This window comes from Oncorhynchus masou, unplaced genomic scaffold (genome assembly GCF_036934945.1).
Source record: "Oncorhynchus masou masou isolate Uvic2021 unplaced genomic scaffold, UVic_Omas_1.1 unplaced_scaffold_856, whole genome shotgun sequence".
Taxonomy (NCBI): Eukaryota; Metazoa; Chordata; class Actinopteri; order Salmoniformes; family Salmonidae; genus Oncorhynchus; species Oncorhynchus masou.
The window spans coordinates 118,129-134,995 of record NW_027015018.1 but is presented as its reverse complement, the minus strand read 5'-3'; the positions used below and the strand labels follow the sequence as shown (position 1 = coordinate 134,995).

The 16,867-nt window shown below is 45.7% G+C and overlaps 1 protein-coding gene across 1 annotated transcript in view; it reads left to right on the top strand.

The window, feature by feature from the left end:
* The window catches only part of ascc1 (activating signal cointegrator 1 complex subunit 1), a 75,714-nt gene extending 66,912 nt beyond the window's left edge, over positions 1 to 8,802 (top strand). Inside the window, exon 10 of the mRNA XM_064963852.1 lies at positions 7,777 to 8,802. The gene's annotated coding sequence lies outside the window, so the exon portion shown is untranslated. The remainder of the gene's footprint in view (positions 1 to 7,776) is intronic.
* Positions 8,803 to 16,867: the final 8,065 nt, after the last annotated feature.

The following is a 16,867-nucleotide window of genomic DNA, read 5'->3' as shown; positions in this document are numbered from 1 at the left end:
CGTGGATAAATGTCTATTTCCTGCAGCATCAGCGTCTGTGGAGAAACGTCTAGTTCCTACAGGTCATGTCTAACAGGACAGAAGTCAACAGATCTGCTGACAGGGAGAAAACAGGCTCTTCTTTCCCCGGGGGGATGAGGAATCTTCCTCTATCCGTTGACAGCTCTCCATTTCTGCTTAGTAGAGCAAAACAGAAACCAATGGATTATTGAAAATAATGACGTGGGCAAATCAATCACCTATCCTTCTTTTAGACTGGGATCATTACAAATATTGAACTAGACTATCAAAGATTAAATCCACTTCTTCTGGTTTTTCATTTAGAATGAAAAATCCATTATAAGAATGTCTTCATCAAATTCGAACAGGTATTCAATCTATTTTAGTTTCTGAAGTTTGTCTTGTTTCTCTTTGAATGTCCCAAAAACACTATCTAAATATTGTTATATCCCCAACTGACATATTTCATTTCATACCAAGTTAGGAGAAGTAGCGTATTATTGTGATCCACACAGTGAAGTCGGCCAATCCACTGAGAGACCTTCTGGCTTTTAAATCCCAAATGTTTACGATGTTGGCATTCAAAACCATCCTGTACAATTTCTGACGTATCTCATTCGAAAGACGTGTAGAATTGGTTCTGACTTGACGCGTGTAGGAAATGAAAAGGCAGAAGACGTTTGAAAGACGTGTAGAATTGGTTCTGACTTGACGCGTGTAGGAAATGAAAAGGCAGAAGACTTTTGAAAGACGTGTAGAATTGGTTCTGACTTGACGCGTGTAGGAAATGAAAAGGCAGAAGACTTTTGAAAGACGTGTAGAATTGGTTCTGACTTGACGCGTGAGGAAATGAAAAGGCAGAAGATGTTTGAAAGACGTGTAGAATTGGTTCTGACTTGACGCGTGTAGGAAATGAAAAGGCAGAAGACTTTTGAAAGACGTGTAGAATTGGTTCTGACTTGACGCGTGAGGAAATGAAAAGGCAGAAGACGTTTGAAAGACGTGTAGAATTGGTTCTGACTTGACGCGTGTAGGAAATGAAAAGGCAGAAGACGTTTGAAAGACGTGTAGAATTGGTTCTGATTTGACGCGTGAGGAAATGAAAAGGCAGAAGACGTTTGAAAGACGTGTAGAATTGGTTCTGACTTGACGCGTGTAGGAAATGAAAAGGCAGAAGACGTTTGAAAGACGTGTAGAATTGGTTCTGACTTGACGCGTGAGGAAATGAAAAGGCAGAAGACGTTTGAAAGACGTGTAGAATTGGTTCTGACTTGACGCGTGTAGGAAATGAAAAGGCAGAAGACGTTTGAAAGACGTGTAGAATTGGTTCTGACTTGACGCGTGAGGAAATGAAAAGGCAGAAGACGTTTGAAAGACGTGCAGAATTGGTTCTGACTTGACGCGTGTAGGAAATGAAAAGGCAGAAGACGTTTGAAAGACGTGTAGAATTGGTTCTGACTTGACGCGTGTAGGAAATTAAAAGGCAGAATACGTTCGAAAGACATGTAGAATTGGTTCTGACTTGACGCGTGTAGGAAATGAAAAGGCAGAAGACGTTTGAAAGACGTTTGACCTTCGAGAAGTGCAGGTACAGTTAGTTACATGCTTCAAGTGGCTGGAACAACACGCGGGAAATTGATTTAGTCGTTAATCCATTTTTAAGGTCAGAGGAACTTTTTCCATTAAGTGGTCGGTCCTACCTTTTTAAACTGCTAATGCCGTCAGGTTAATTGAACACCACAGATTTTACAGACAGACGGACGGACGGACGGACGGACAGAAACAAACAGAAACAAACAGACAGACAGACAGACAGACAGACAGAAACAGACAGACAGAAACAGACAGACAGACAGACAGACAGACAGACAGACAGAAACAGACAGATAGACAGACAGACAGACAGAAACAGACAGACAGACAGACAGACAGACAGAAACAGACAGACAGAAACAGACAGACAGAAACAGACAGACAGAAACAGACAGACAGAAACAGACAGACAGACAGACAGACAGACAGACAGACAGACAGACAGAAACAGACAGACAGACAGAAACAGACAGACAGAAACAGACAGACAGACAGACAGACAGAAACAGACAGACAGACAGACAGACAGACAGACAGACAGACAGACAGACAAACAGAAACAAACAAACAAGCCCAGCCCAGCCCAGCCCAGCCCAGCCCATACACATAATTGCTGACATGGTTTTAGTTGTGCGTCATACCTCTCAAAGTCAGCTGGTAACCAAACATTAACCTGCTTAAATGATGAGATGTTTTTGTGTTTGTTTTGTTTTCTATTGTTTGACTGTTAAACGTTAAAGCATATTTGTAAAGCTCTGTGGATAGATGGTTAGACGGTTTATCAAAGTGCCAGACAGGCACACGGCAACGACAGCTGCTGTTGTCATGAAGGGAAATGTCTCGTGGCGTTTGTTAGATATCGTTACCTGTGGAACTGGACACAGGGCACCTTCCTCCCCTCCGTTCAGCGGTTGTTGTTTTGATGTGTTTTATGTGACATTCAGCTAGGAGACACTCAATTGCATCTCTAACCAATCAGTGTCTTTAAAAAGACCTAGAGAGACACCCTGATGTGATGGCCAGTCGATGCAAACAGAAAGACGGACACAGAGAGAGAGAGAGAGAGAGAAACAGACCACGCACAGATAAACAGACCACTCTCTCTCTCACACACACACACACACACACACACACACACACACACACACACACACACACACACACACACTCTGGGGTAGCTGAGGCAGGCAGATGACATGCTGAGTGAGTCTGGAGGGGGCTCTGCTGCTGTCAATGTCTGTTTGCCCTGCAATCTATCTACACAGAGAATAACCATGTTTACCCTGCAATCTATCTACACAGAGAATAACAATGTTTACCCTGCAATCTATCTACACAGAGAGAATAACAATGTTTACCCTGCAATCTATCTACACAGAGAGAATAACCATGTTTACCCTGCAATTTATCTACACAGAGAGAGAATAACCATGTTAACCCTGCAATCTATCTACACAGAGAATAACCATGTTAACCCTGCAATCTATCTACACAGAGAGAGAATAACCATGTTAACCCTGCAATCTATCTACACAGAGAGAATAACCATGTTTAACCTGCAATCTATCTACACAGAGAATAACCATGTTTATTTAGTTGTAGACAATACACACAACCATGTTTATTTAGTTGTAGAGTCAATACACACAACCATGTTTATTTAGTTGTGGACAATACACATAACCATGTTTATTTAGTTGTAGACAATACACACAACCATGTTTATTTACAGTTACAGAGACAATACACACAACCATGTTTATTTAGTTGTAGACAATACACACAACCGTGTTTATTTAGTTGTAGACAATACACACAACCATGTTTATTTAGTTGTAGACAATACACATAACCATGTTTATTTAGTTGTAGAGACAATACACACAACCGTGTTTATTTAGTTGTAGAGACAATACACACAACCATGTTTATTTAGTTGTAGAGACAATACACACAACTATGTTTATTTAGTTGTAGACAATACACATAACCATGTTTATTTAGTTGTAGAGACAATACACACAACCGTGTTTATTTAGTTGTAGAGACAATACACACAACCATGTTTATTTAGTTGTAGACAATACACACAACCATGTTTATTTAGTTGTAGACAATACACATAACCATGTTTATTTACAGTTACAGAGACAATACACACAACCATGTTTATTTAGTTGTAGAGACAATACACACAACCATGTTTATTTACAGTTACAGAGACAATACACACAACTATGTTTATATAGTTGTAGACAATACACATAACCATGGGATAACCACAGGGATGCTAGCCCATGTTGACTCCTCTGCTGTCTCACTTCAGACTGGCTTCCTCTCCTCTGCTGTCTCACTTCAGACTGTCTTCCTCTCCTCTGCTCTCTCACTTCAGACTGGCTTCCTCTCCTCTGCTCTCTCACTTCAGACTGTCTTCCTCTCCTCTGCTGTCTCACTTCAGACTGTCTTCCTCTCCTCTGCTCTCTCACTTCAGACTGTCTTCCTCTCCTCTGCTCTCTCACTTCAGACTGTCTTCCTCTCCTCTGCTGTCTCACTTCAGACTGTCTTCCTCTCCTCTGCTGTCTCACTTCAGACTGTCTTCCTCTCCTCTGCTGTCTCACTTCAGACTGTCTTCCTCTCCTCTGCTGTCTCACTTCAGACTGGCTTCCTCTCCTCTGTTGTCTCACTTCAGACTGTCTTCCTCTCCTCTGCTGTCTCACTTCAGACTGTCTTCCTCTCCTCTGCTCTCTCACTTCAGACTGTCTTCCTCTCCTCTGCTGTCTCACTTCAGACTGTCTTCCTCTCCTCTGCTCTCTCACTTCAGACTGGCTTCCTCTCCTCTGCTGTCTCACTTCAGACTGTCTTCCTCTCCTCTGCTGTCTCACTTCAGACTGTCTTCCTCTCCTCTGCTCTCTCACTTCAGACTGTCTTCCTCTCCTCTGCTGTCTCACTTCAGACTGTCTTCCTCTCCTCTGCTGTCTCACTTCAGACTGTCTTCCTCTCCTCTGTTGTCTCACTTCAGACTGTCTTCCTCTCCTCTGCTGTCTCACTTCAGACTGTCTTCCTCTCCTCTGCTGTCTCACTTCAGACTGTCTTCCTCTCCTCTGTTGTCTCACTTCAGACTGTCTTCCTCTCCTCTGCTGTCTCACTTCAGACTGGCTTCCTCTCCTCTGCTCTCTCACTTCAGACTGTCTTCCTCTCCTCTGCTGTCTCACTTCAGACTGTCTTCCTCTCCTCTGCTGTCTCACTTCAGACTGTCTTCCTCTCCTCTGCTGTCTCACTTCAGACTGTCTTCCTCTCCTCTGCTGTCTCACTTTCAGACTGTCTTCCTCTCCTCTGCTGTCTCACTTCAGACTGTCTTCCTCTCCTCTGCTGTCTCACTTCAGACTGTCTTCCTCTCCTCTGCTGTCTCACTTCAGACTGTCTTCCTCTCCTCTGCTGTCTCACTTCAGACTGTCTTCCTCTCCTCTGCTGTCTCACTTTCAGACTGTCTTCCTCTCCTCTGCTGTCTCACTTCAGACTGTCTTCCTCTCCTCTGCTGTCTCACTTCAGACTGTCTTCCTCTCCTCTGCTCTCTCACTTCAGACTGTCTTCCTCTCCTCTGCTCTCTCACTTCAGACTGTCTTCCTCTCCTCTGCTGTCTCACTTTCAGACTGTCTTCCTCTCCTCTGCTCTCTCACTTCAGACTGGCTTCCTCTCCTCTGCTGTCTCACTTCAGACTGTCTTCCTCTCCTCTGCTGTCTCACTTCAGACTGTCTTCCTCTCCTCTGCTCTCTCACTTCAGACTGTCTTCCTCTCCTCTGCTGTCTCACTTCAGACTGTCTTCCTCTCCTCTGCTGTCTCACTTCAGACTGTCTTCCTCTCCTCTGTTGTCTCACTTCAGACTGTCTTCCTCTCCTCTGCTGTCTCACTTCAGACTGTCTTCCTCTCCTCTGCTGTCTCACTTCAGACTGTCTTCCTCTCCTCTGTTGTCTCACTTCAGACTGTCTTCCTCTCCTCTGCTGTCTCACTTCAGACTGGCTTCCTCTCCTCTGCTCTCTCACTTCAGACTGTCTTCCTCTCCTCTGCTGTCTCACTTCAGACTGTCTTCCTCTCCTCTGCTGTCTCACTTCAGACTGTCTTCCTCTCCTCTGCTGTCTCACTTCAGACTGTCTTCCTCTCCTCTGCTGTCTCACTTTCAGACTGTCTTCCTCTCCTCTGCTGTCTCACTTCAGACTGTCTTCCTCTCCTCTGCTGTCTCACTTCAGACTGTCTTCCTCTCCTCTGCTCTCTCACTTCAGACTGTCTTCCTCTCCTCTGCTCTCTCACTTCAGACTGTCTTCCTCTCCTCTGCTGTCTCACTTTCAGACTGTCTTCCTCTCCTCTGCTGTCTCACTTTCAGACTGTCTTCCTCTCCTCTGCTGTCTCACTTTCAGACTGTCTTCCTCTCCTCTGCTGTCTCACTTCAGACTGTCTTCCTCTCCTCTGCTCTCTCACTTCAGACTGTCTTCCTCTCCTCTGCTCTCTCACTTCAGACTGTCTTCCTCTCCTCTGCTGTCTCACTTCAGACTGTCTTTCTCTCCTCTGCTGTCTCTCTTCAGACTGTCTTCCTCTCCTCTGCTGTCTCACTTCAGACTGTCTCCCTCTCCTCTGCTCTCTCACTTCAGACTGGCTTCCTCTCCTCTGCTGTCTCTCTTCAGACTGTCTTCCTCTCCTCTGCTGTCTCACTTCAGACTGTCTCCCTCTCCTCTGCTCTCTCACTTCAGACTGGCTTCCTCTCCTCTGCTGTCTCACTTCAGACTGTCTTCCTCTCCTCTGCTGTCTCACTTTCAGACTGTCTTCCTCTCCTCTGCTGTCTCACTTCAGACTGTCTTCCTCTCCTCTGCTGTCTCACTTCAGACTGTCTTCCTCTCCCCTGCTGTCTCACTTTCAGACTGTCTTCCTCTCCTCTGCTGTCTCACTTCAGGCTGTCTTCCTCTCCTCTGCTCTCTCACTTGGCACCTTTTTAATAGCCGTGTGACCCAGTTTGAATCCAATTGAATGAAATCTCCATATTTGGAGTAACCCCTACTTGCAGCCAGTAAGCCCGTTAAGATGACTTATTCGACACTTTCTCCAAGCAGACGTAGTATTCTCCCTCTGCCTAGAATATTCTAGCAGCGTTGGTTGGTTCTCCACCACAGACCAGCAGCATTATGAGTCACCGAGGCTACGCTCCAAAATGGCACCCTATTCCCTATATAGTGCACTACTTTAGACCAGGGCCCTATAGAACCCTATTCCCTATATAGTGCACCACTTTAGACCAGGGCCCTATTCCCTATATAGTGCACCACTTTAGCCCAGAGCCCTATTCCCTATATAGTGCACTACTTTAGACCAGGGCCCTATAGAACCCTATTCCCTATATAGAGCACCACTTTAGACCAGGGCCCTATAGAACCCTATTCCCTATATAGTGCACCACTTTAGACCAGGGCCCTATTCCCTATATAGTGCACTACTTTAGACCAGGGCCCTATAGAACCCTATTCCCTATATAGTGCACCACTTTAGACCAGGGCCCTATTCCCTATATAGTGCACCACTTTAGCCCAGAGCCCTATTCCCTATATAGTGCACTACTTTAGACCAGGGCCCTATAGAACCCTATTCCCTATATAGAGCACCACTTTAGACCAGGGCCCTATAGAACCCTATTCCCTATATAGTGCACTACTTTTGACCGGGGCCTATAGGATAGGGATCATAGGACCAAAGGGCTCTGGTCAAAAGTAGTGCACTATATAGGGAATAGGGTTCTATAGGGCCCTGGTCTAAAGTGGTGCTCTATATAGGGAATAGGGTTCTATAGGGCTCTGTGCTAAAGTAGTGCACTATATAGGGAATAGGGTTCTATAGGGCTCTGGGCTAAAGTAGTGCACTATATAGGGAATAGGGTTCTATAGGGCTCTGGGCTAAAGTAGTGCACTATATAGGGAATAGGGCTCTGGGCTAGAGTAGTGCACTATATAGGGAATAGGGTGCCATTTGGGACAAATACCACGGATGCATTTCTCATTTGCCGTGGAGGTCTCACTCAGAGCCATTGTTGCTGTAATGTTTGAGTAAAAAAATGTTCCACTTTAATGTTGAGTCCATTATTAATGTTTCCTCTGCACCTTGTACTGTTCTGTTCAATGACGATGTCGATTGTGTCTCTCGCAGGTCAGAGGTGAACGATGAAGCTTCAAGGTGGACTGGACCTGCAGAGATGAATGACCGGGTTACAGGGTGGACATGTCAGAAAGCTCTAGGATGTCCCTGTCACCGTGCACTTGGCTGCAGACCAATCAAATGCCAGTGGAATTGTGTCAGAGAATGCTGGCGTTGATTTCCATGGGACATCGTGCTCCATCTCCCCCAGTCACGTGCTTCCTGATTAAACACTTGTCTTGTCAAAGTGTTTACGTTTCAACTGGAGTGAAAACAACCTGATTATATTAATGACACATTGGGGTAATGACACATTGGGTTAATGGCACATTGGGTTAATGGCACATTGGGTTAATGACACATTGGGTTAATGACACATTGGTCTAATGACACATTGGTTTAATGACACATTGGGGTAATGTTACATTGGGGTAATGACACATTGGGGTAATGACACATTGGGTTAATGGCACATTGGGTTAATGACACATTGGGTTAATGACACATTGGGGAAATGTTACATTGGGTTAATGACACATTGGGGTAATGTTACATTGGGGTAATGACACATTGGGGTAATTACACATTGGGTTAATGGCACATTGGGTTAATGACACATTGGGTTAATGGCACATTGGGTTAATGGCGCATTGGTTTAATGGCACATTGGGTTAATGACACATTGGGTTAATGACACATTGGGCTAATGACACATTGGTTTAATGACACATTGGGGTAATGTTACATTGGAGTAATGACACATTGGTTTAATGACACACTGGGGTAATGTTACATTGGGGTAATGACACATTGGGGTAATGTTACATTGGTTTAATGACACATTGGGGTAATGTTACATTGGGGTAATGACACATTGGGTTAATGACACATTGGGGTAATGGCACATTGGGGTAATGATTACATTGGGGTAATGACACATTGGGGTAATGTTACATTGGGTTAATGACACATTGGGTTAATGACACATTGGGTTAATGTTACATCGGTTTAATGACACATTGGGTTAATGGCACATTGGGTTAATGGCACATTGGGTTAATGACACATTGGGGTAATGACACATTGGGTTAATGGCACATTGGGTTAATGACACATTGGGGTAATGACACATTGGGTTAATGACACATTGGGTTAATGACACATTGAGTTAATGACACATTGGGGTAATGGCACATTGGGTTAATGACACATTGGGGTAATGACACATTGGGTTAATGACACATTGGGTTAATGACACATTGAGTTAATGACACATTGGGTTAATGACACATTGGGTTAATGGCACATTGGGTTATTGACACATTGGGTTATTGACACATTGGGTTAATGGCAAATGGGTTATTGACACATTGGGGTAATGACACATTGGGTTAATGGCACATTGGATTAATGTTACATCGGTTTAATGACACATTGGGTTAATGGCACATTGGGTTATTGACACATTGGGTTAATGACACATTGGGTTAATGGCACATTGGATTAATGTTACATCGGTTTAATGACACATTGGGTTAATGGCACATTGGGTTATTGACACATTGGGGTAATGACACATTGGGGTAACATTTGGTCTTGATATTTTTTCCCTCTATGACATAAGGTTCCACTATTGTGATATGGGATGAATCTGTAAAAAACAAAACATTTTAATAATAAACAGACAAATTATTCAAACTTGTGCATGTTAATCTTTTCATAATGAATTGGCTGGTTGACAGGACTCAGTGCTTGTCGTTGGGTGTGGCTTTTCATAATTAATTGGCTGGCTGACAGGACTCAGGGCTTGTCGTTGGGTGTGGCTTTTCATAATTAATTGGCTGGCTGACAGGACTCAGTGCTTGTCGTTAGGTGTGGCTTTTCATAATGAATTGGCTGGCTGACAGGACTCAGGGCTTGTCGTTGGGTGTGGCTTTTCATAATGAATTGGCTGGCTGACAGGACTCAGTGCTTGTCGTTGGGTGTGGCTTTTCATAATGAATTGGCTGGTTGACAGGACTCAGGGCTTGTCGTTAGGTGTGGCTTTTCATAATGAATTGGCTGGCTGACAGGACTCAGTGCTTGTCGTTAGGTGTGGCTTTTCATAATGAATTGGCTGGCTGACAGGACTCAGGGCTTGTCGTGAGGTGTGGCTTTTCATAATGAATTGGCTGGTTGACAGGACTCAGTGCTTGTCGTTAGGTGTGGCTTTTCATAATGAATTGGCTGGCTGACAGGACTCAGGGCTTGTCGTGAGGTGTGGCTTTTCATAATGAATTGGCTGGTTGACAGGACTCAGTGCTTGTCGTTGGGTGTGGCTTTTCATAATTAATTGGCTGGCTGACAGGACTCAGTGCTTGTCGTTAGGTGTGGCTTTTCATAATGAATTGGCTGGCTGACATGACTCAGTGCTTGTCGTTAGGTGTGGCTTTTCATAATGAATTGGCTGGCTGACAGGACTCAGTGCTTGTCGTTAGGTGTGGCTTTTCATAATGAATTGGCTGGCTGACAGGACTCAGTGCTTGTCGTTAGGTGTGGCTTTTCATAATGAATTGGCTGGCTGACAGGACTCAGTGCTTGTCGTTAGGTGTGGCTTTTCATAATGAATTGGCTGGCTGACAGGACTCAGTGCTTGTCGTTGGGTGTGGCTTTTCATAATGAATTGGCTGGCTGACAGGACTCAGTGCTTGTCGTTAGGTGTGGCTTTTCATAATGAATTGGCTGGCTGACAGGACTCAGGGCTTGTCGTTAGGTGTGGCTTTTCATAATGAATTGGCTGGTTGACAGGACTCAGTGCTTGTCGTTAGGTGTGGCTTTTCATAATTAATTGGCTGGCTGACAGGACTCAGTGCTTGTCGTTGGGTGTGGCTTTTCATAATGAATTGGCTGGTTGACAGGACTCAGGGCTTGTCGTTAGGTGTGGCTTTTCATAATGAATTAGCTGGCTGACAGGACTCAGTGCTTGTCGTTAGGTGTGGCTTTTCATAATGAATTGGCTGGCTGACATGACTCAGTGCTTGTCGTTAGGTGTGGCTTTTCATAATGAATTGGCTGGTTGACAGGACTCAGTGCTTGTCGTTAGGTGTGGCTTTTCATAGACAATGTGTGTTTACTATAAGAGAAAGCAAAACAGGTTGCACTAAATGAATGTATGATATTATGACCTGCTAACCATCACATCTTCACTACTATCGATGGGATGGTGGGTTTAATGGATTCACATTTAGTAGATGATTCCATTTTGAAGTGCGTCGTCAGTCACTGTTATTCACATTAAGTGTTTCTGCCCTCGACTTGGTCCTTTGTGTAAACTGATTATGCTCACAGAGGAGGTTAGATGACTTTAATGATGGTTCTATCTGCAGAAGGGAGAGGGAGTCAGAGAAGAGACAGAGACATAGAAGAAAGGGGGAGAAATAGAAGAGAGGGAGACTGACAAGAGAGGGAGACAGACAAGAGAGGGAGACAGACAAGAGAGGGAGACAGACAAGAGAGGGAGACAGACAAGAGTGGGAGACAGACAAGAGTGGGAGACAGACAAGAGTGGGAGACAGACAAGAGTGGGAGACAGAGAAGAGAGGGAGAGACAGAGAAGAGAGGGAGAGACAGAGAAGAGAGGGAGAGACAGAGAAGAGAGGGAGACAGAGAAGAGAGGGAGACAGAGAAGAGAGGGAGACAGAGAAGAGAGCGGGAGACAGAGAAGAGAGGGGGGACAGAGAAGAGAGGGAGACAGAGAAGAGAGAGGGAGACAGAGAAGAGGGAGACAGAGAAGAGAAGAGAGGGAGACAGAGAAGAGAGGGAGACAGAGACAGAGAAGAGAGAAGGAGAGAGAGAAGAGAGGGAGACTTAGAAGAGGGAGACAGAGAAGAGAAGAGAGGGATACAGAGAAGAGAGGGAGACAGAGACAGAGAAGAGAGAGGGAGAGAGAGAAGAGAGGGAGACAGAGAAGAGAGAGGGAGACAGAGAAGAGAGGGAGACAGAGAAGAGAAGAGAGGGAGACAGAGAAGAGAGGGAGACAGAGACAGAGAAGAGAGGGAGACAGAGAAGAGAGAGGGAGACAGAGAAGAGAGGGAGACAGAAGAGAGAGGGAGAGAAGGAAGAGAGAGGGAGACAGAAGAGAGGGAGACAGAGAAGAGAAGAGAGGGAGACAGAGAAGAGAAGAGAGGGAGACAGAGAAGAGAAGAGAGGGAGACAGAGAAGAGAGGGAGACAGAGAAGAGAAGAGAGTGAGACAGAGAAGAGAGGGAGACAGAGACAGAGAAGAGAGAGGGAGAGAGAGGAGAGAGGGAGAGAGAGAAGAGAGGGAGACAGAGAAGAGGGAGACAGAGAAGAGAGGGATACAGAGAAGAGAGGGAGACAGAGACAGAGAAGAGAGAGGGAGGGAGACAGAGAAGAGGGAGACAGAGAAGAGAGAGGGAGACAGAGAAGAGAGGGAGACAGAAGAGAGAGGGAGAGAAGGAAGAGAGAGGGAGACAGAAGAGAGGGAGACAGAGAAGAGAAGAGAGGGAGACAGAGAAGAGAGGGAGACAGAGACAGAGAAGAGAGAGGGAGAGAGAGAAGAGAGGGAGACAGAGACAGAGAAGAGAGAGGGAGAGAGAGAAGAGAGGGAGACAGAGAAGAGGGAGGGAGGGAGAGAGAGAAGAGAGGGAGACAGAGAAGAGGGAGACAGAAGAGAGAGGGGGAGAAGGAAGAGAGAGGGAGACAGAAGAGAGGGAGACACAGAAGAGAAGAGAGGGAGACAGAGACAGAGAAGAGAGAGGGAGAGAGAGGGAGACAGAGAAGAGAAGAGAGGGATACAGAGAAGAGAGGGAGACAGAGACAGAGAAGAGAGAGGGAGGGAGAGAGAGAAGAGAGGGAGACAGAGAAGAGGGAGACAGAGAAGAGAGAGGGAGACAGAAGAGAGAGGGAGACAGAAGAGAGGGAGACAGAAGAGAGGGAGACAGAGAAGAGAGGGAGACAGAGAGGGAGACAAAGAGAAGAGAGGGAGAGAAGGAAGAGAGAGGGAGACAGAAGAGAGGGAGACAGAAGAGAGAGGGAGACAGAGAAGAGAGGGAGACAGAGAAGAGAGGGAGACAGGGAAGAGAGAGGGAGACAGAGAAGAGAGAGGGAGACAGAAGAGAGAGGGAGACAGAAGAGAGGGAGACAGAGAAGAGAGGGAGACAGAGAAGAGAGGGAGACAGAAGAGAGGGAGAGAAGGAAGAGAGAGGGAGAGAAGGAAGAGAGAGGGAGAGAAGGAAGAGAGAGGGAGACAGAAGAGAGAGGGAGACAGAGAAGAGAGAGGGAGACAGAAGAGAGAGAGACAGAGAAGAGAGGGAGACAGAGAAGAGAGGGAGACAGAAGAGAGGGAGAGAGGGAGAGAAGGAAGAGAGAGGGAGACAGAAGAGAGAGGGAGAAAGAGAAGAGAGAGGGAGACAGAGAAGAGAGGGAGACAGAGAAGAGGGAGACAGAGAGAAGAGAGAGGGAGAGAAGGAAGAGAGTCCGAGATGACATCAATTAATCCAGCATTTCAGTTAAACTCATCAGCTGTTCCACAGCTCACCTCAAGAGACTGCCGTGAGGGGAATATGATATAACTGCTAAATAAAATGTCTTCCCTGGCAAAAGTATTTTTCAGACACTTTCTTCCCTCCTCCTCGCAAGAAATAATTGACTGAACTGGGCTTTTATACAGCATCCACAGTTTAAGTGCAGCATCTCACTTGATTATTCCACTTCGATGTGTGTCCAAATGCTGCTCTATTCCCTTTATAATGCATGACTTCTGACCATGGAATAGGAGTCATTAGGGCTCACCCTAGTTGAATGTAGAGCACGACATAGGTGGAAAAGGTGCATTTGTTTTGATTTATTTAACTCGGCAAGTCAGTTAAGAACAAATTCTTATTTTCAGTGACGGCCTAGGAACAGTGGGTTAACTGCCTGTTCAGGGGCAGAACGACAGATCGGGGGTTTGAACTTGCAACCTTCCGGTTACTAGTCCAAAGCTCTAAACACTAGGCTACCCTGCCGCCCCGAGAACCTTGGGACGCAGGTCCAAGGTTCTCCCACTCAGGACATATGGGACTCACAACATCCACATGGGGGTAATAAGAACAATTATTTATTCCAGAGAGAACTGCTGTTACCCCTTAAACTCAGCAAAAAAAGAAACGTCCTCTCCCTGTCAACTGTGTTAATTTTCAGCCAACTTAACGTGTAAATATTTGTATGAACATAACAAGATTCAACAGCTGAGACATAAACTGAACAAGTTCCACAGACATGTGACTAACAGAAATGGAAGAATGTGTTCCTGAACAAAGGGGGGGTCAAAATCAAAAGTAACAGTCAGTATCTGTTGTGGCCACCAGCTGCATTAAGTACTGCAGTGCATCTCCTCCTCATGGACTGCACCAGATTTGTCAGTTCTTGCTGTGAGATATTACCCCACTCTTCCACCAAGGAACCTGCAAGTTCCAGGACATTTCTGGGGGGAATAGCCCCATCGTCACCCTCCGATCCAACAGGTCCCAGACGTGCTCAATGGGCTCTTCGCTGGCACTAGCAGAACACTGACATTCCTGTCTTGTAGGAAATCATGCACCCCTGGTGAGACAAAACTGCGACTCGTCAGTGAAGAGTACTTTCTGCCAGTCCTGTCTGGTCCAACGACAGTGGGTTTGTGCCCATAGGCGACGTTGTTGCCAGTGATGTCTGGTGAGGACCTGCCTTACAACAGGCCTACAAGCCCTCAGTCCAGCCTCTCTCAGCCTATTGCGGACAGTCTGAGAACTGATGGAGGGATTGTGCGTTCCTGGTGTAACTCCGGCAGTTGTTGCCAACCTGTACCTCTCCCGCAGGTGTGATGTTCCGATGTACCGATCGTGTGGAGGTGTTGTTACACGTGGTCTGTCACTACAAGGACGATCAGCTGTCTGTCCTGTCTCCCCGTAGCGCTGTCTTAGGCGTCTCACAGTACGGACATTGCAATTTATTGCCCTGGCCACATCTGCAGTCCTCATGCCTCCTTGCAGCATGCCTAAGGCACGTTCACACAGATGAGCAGGGACCCTGGGCATTTTTCTTTTTGGTGTTTTTCAGAGTCAGTAGAAAGGCCTCTTTAGTGTCCTAGGTTTTCATAACTGTGACCTTAATTGCCTACCGTCTGCAAAGCTGTTAGTGTCTTAATGACCGTTCCACAGGTGCGTGTTCATTAAATGTTTATGGTTCTTTGAACAAGCATGGGAAACAGTGTTTAAACCCTTTACAATGAAGATCAGTGAAGTTATTTGGATTTTACTAATTATCTTTGAAAGACAGGGTTCTGAAAAAGGGACGTTTCTTTTTTTGCTGAGTTTATGTTACTGCTGTCACTAGTCCACATCAGTGTAATCTCTACTTCACATGTTACTGCTGTCGCTAGTCCACATCACTGTAATCTCTACTTCACATGTTACTGCTGTCGCTAGTCCACATCACTGTAATCTCTACTTCACATGTTACTGCTGTCACTAGTCCACATCAGTGTAATCTCTACTTCACATGTTACTGATGTCGCTCGTCCACATACCTGTAATCTCCACTTCACATGTTACTGCTGTCACTAGTCCACATCACTGTAATCTCTACTTCACATGTTACTGCTGTAACTAGTCCACATCACTGTAATCTCTAATTCACATGTTACTGCTGTCACTAGTCCACATCACTGTAATCTCTATTTCACATGTTACTGCTGTCACTAGTCCACATCCCTGTAATCTCTACTTCACATGTTACTGCTGTCACTAGTCCACATCACTGTAATCTCTAATTCACATGTTACTGCTGTAACTAGTCCACATCCCTGTAATCTCCACTTCACATGTTACTGCTGTCACTAGTCCACATCACTGTAATCTCTACTTCACATGTTACTGCTGTCACTAGTCCACATCCCTGTAATCTCCACTTCACATGTTACTGCTGTCACTAGTCCACATCCCTGTAATCTCTACTTCACATGTTACTGCTGTCACTAGTCCACATCACTGTAATCTCTATTTCACATGTTACTGCTGTCACTAGTCCACATCCCTGTAATCTCTACTTCACATGTTACTGCTGTCACTAGTCCACATCACTGTAATCTCCACTTCACATGTTACTGCTGTCACTAGTCCACATCCCTGTAATCTCTACTTCACATTTTACTGCTGTCACTAGTCCACATCCCTGTAATCTCTACTTCACATGTTACTGCTGTCACTAGTCCACATCACTGTAATCTCTACTTCACATGTTACTGCTGTCACTAGTCCACATCACTGTAATCTCTAATTCACATGTTACTGCTGTCACTAGTCCACATCACTGTAATCTCCTGGATGCCCACGGACATGTATCTATTCCACAAGAGATAGGCGTTTCTCAGACCCCCCTGCTCCGGCAGCAGTAATAGGGTACGTCCCAAACGTGCACCCTTTTCCCTTTATAGTGCTCTACTGCTACCCTTAAATAGGGTTCATGTGGCTCTGGTCAAAAGTAGTACACCATATAGAGAGTAGGGCGCCATTTTGGGAGTCAGACCCTCATAGTATGTCTGCCTAGTCCACCGTGTGACCACTACTATGGCTGTTGATGGATTAGAGCAGACGGCCTGTAGATTGGAGCCTGGTCTCAACCAGACCTGTCATCCATGTCCTGGTCTGAGTCTCCCCTCTAACATGGTAAACCAGCTTTAACCCTCATCAGCACTATGTTGTCCTGGTCTGAGTCTCCCCTCTAACATGGTAAACCAGCCTCATCAGCACTATGTTGTCCTGGTCTGAGTCTCCCCTCTAACATGGTGAACCAGCCTCATCAGCACTATGTTGTCCTGGTCTGAGTCTCCCCTCTAACATGGTGAACCAGCCTCATCAGCACTATGTTGTCCTGGTCTGAGTCTCCCCTCTAACATGGTGAACCAGCCTCATCAGCACTATGTTGTCCTGGTCTGAGTCTCCCCTCTAACATGGTGAACCAGCCTCATCAGCACTATGTTGTCCTGGTCTGAGTCTCCCCTCTAACATGGTGAACCAGCCTCATCAGCACTATGATGTCCTGGTCTGAGTCTCCCCTCTAACATGGTGAACCAGCCTCATCAG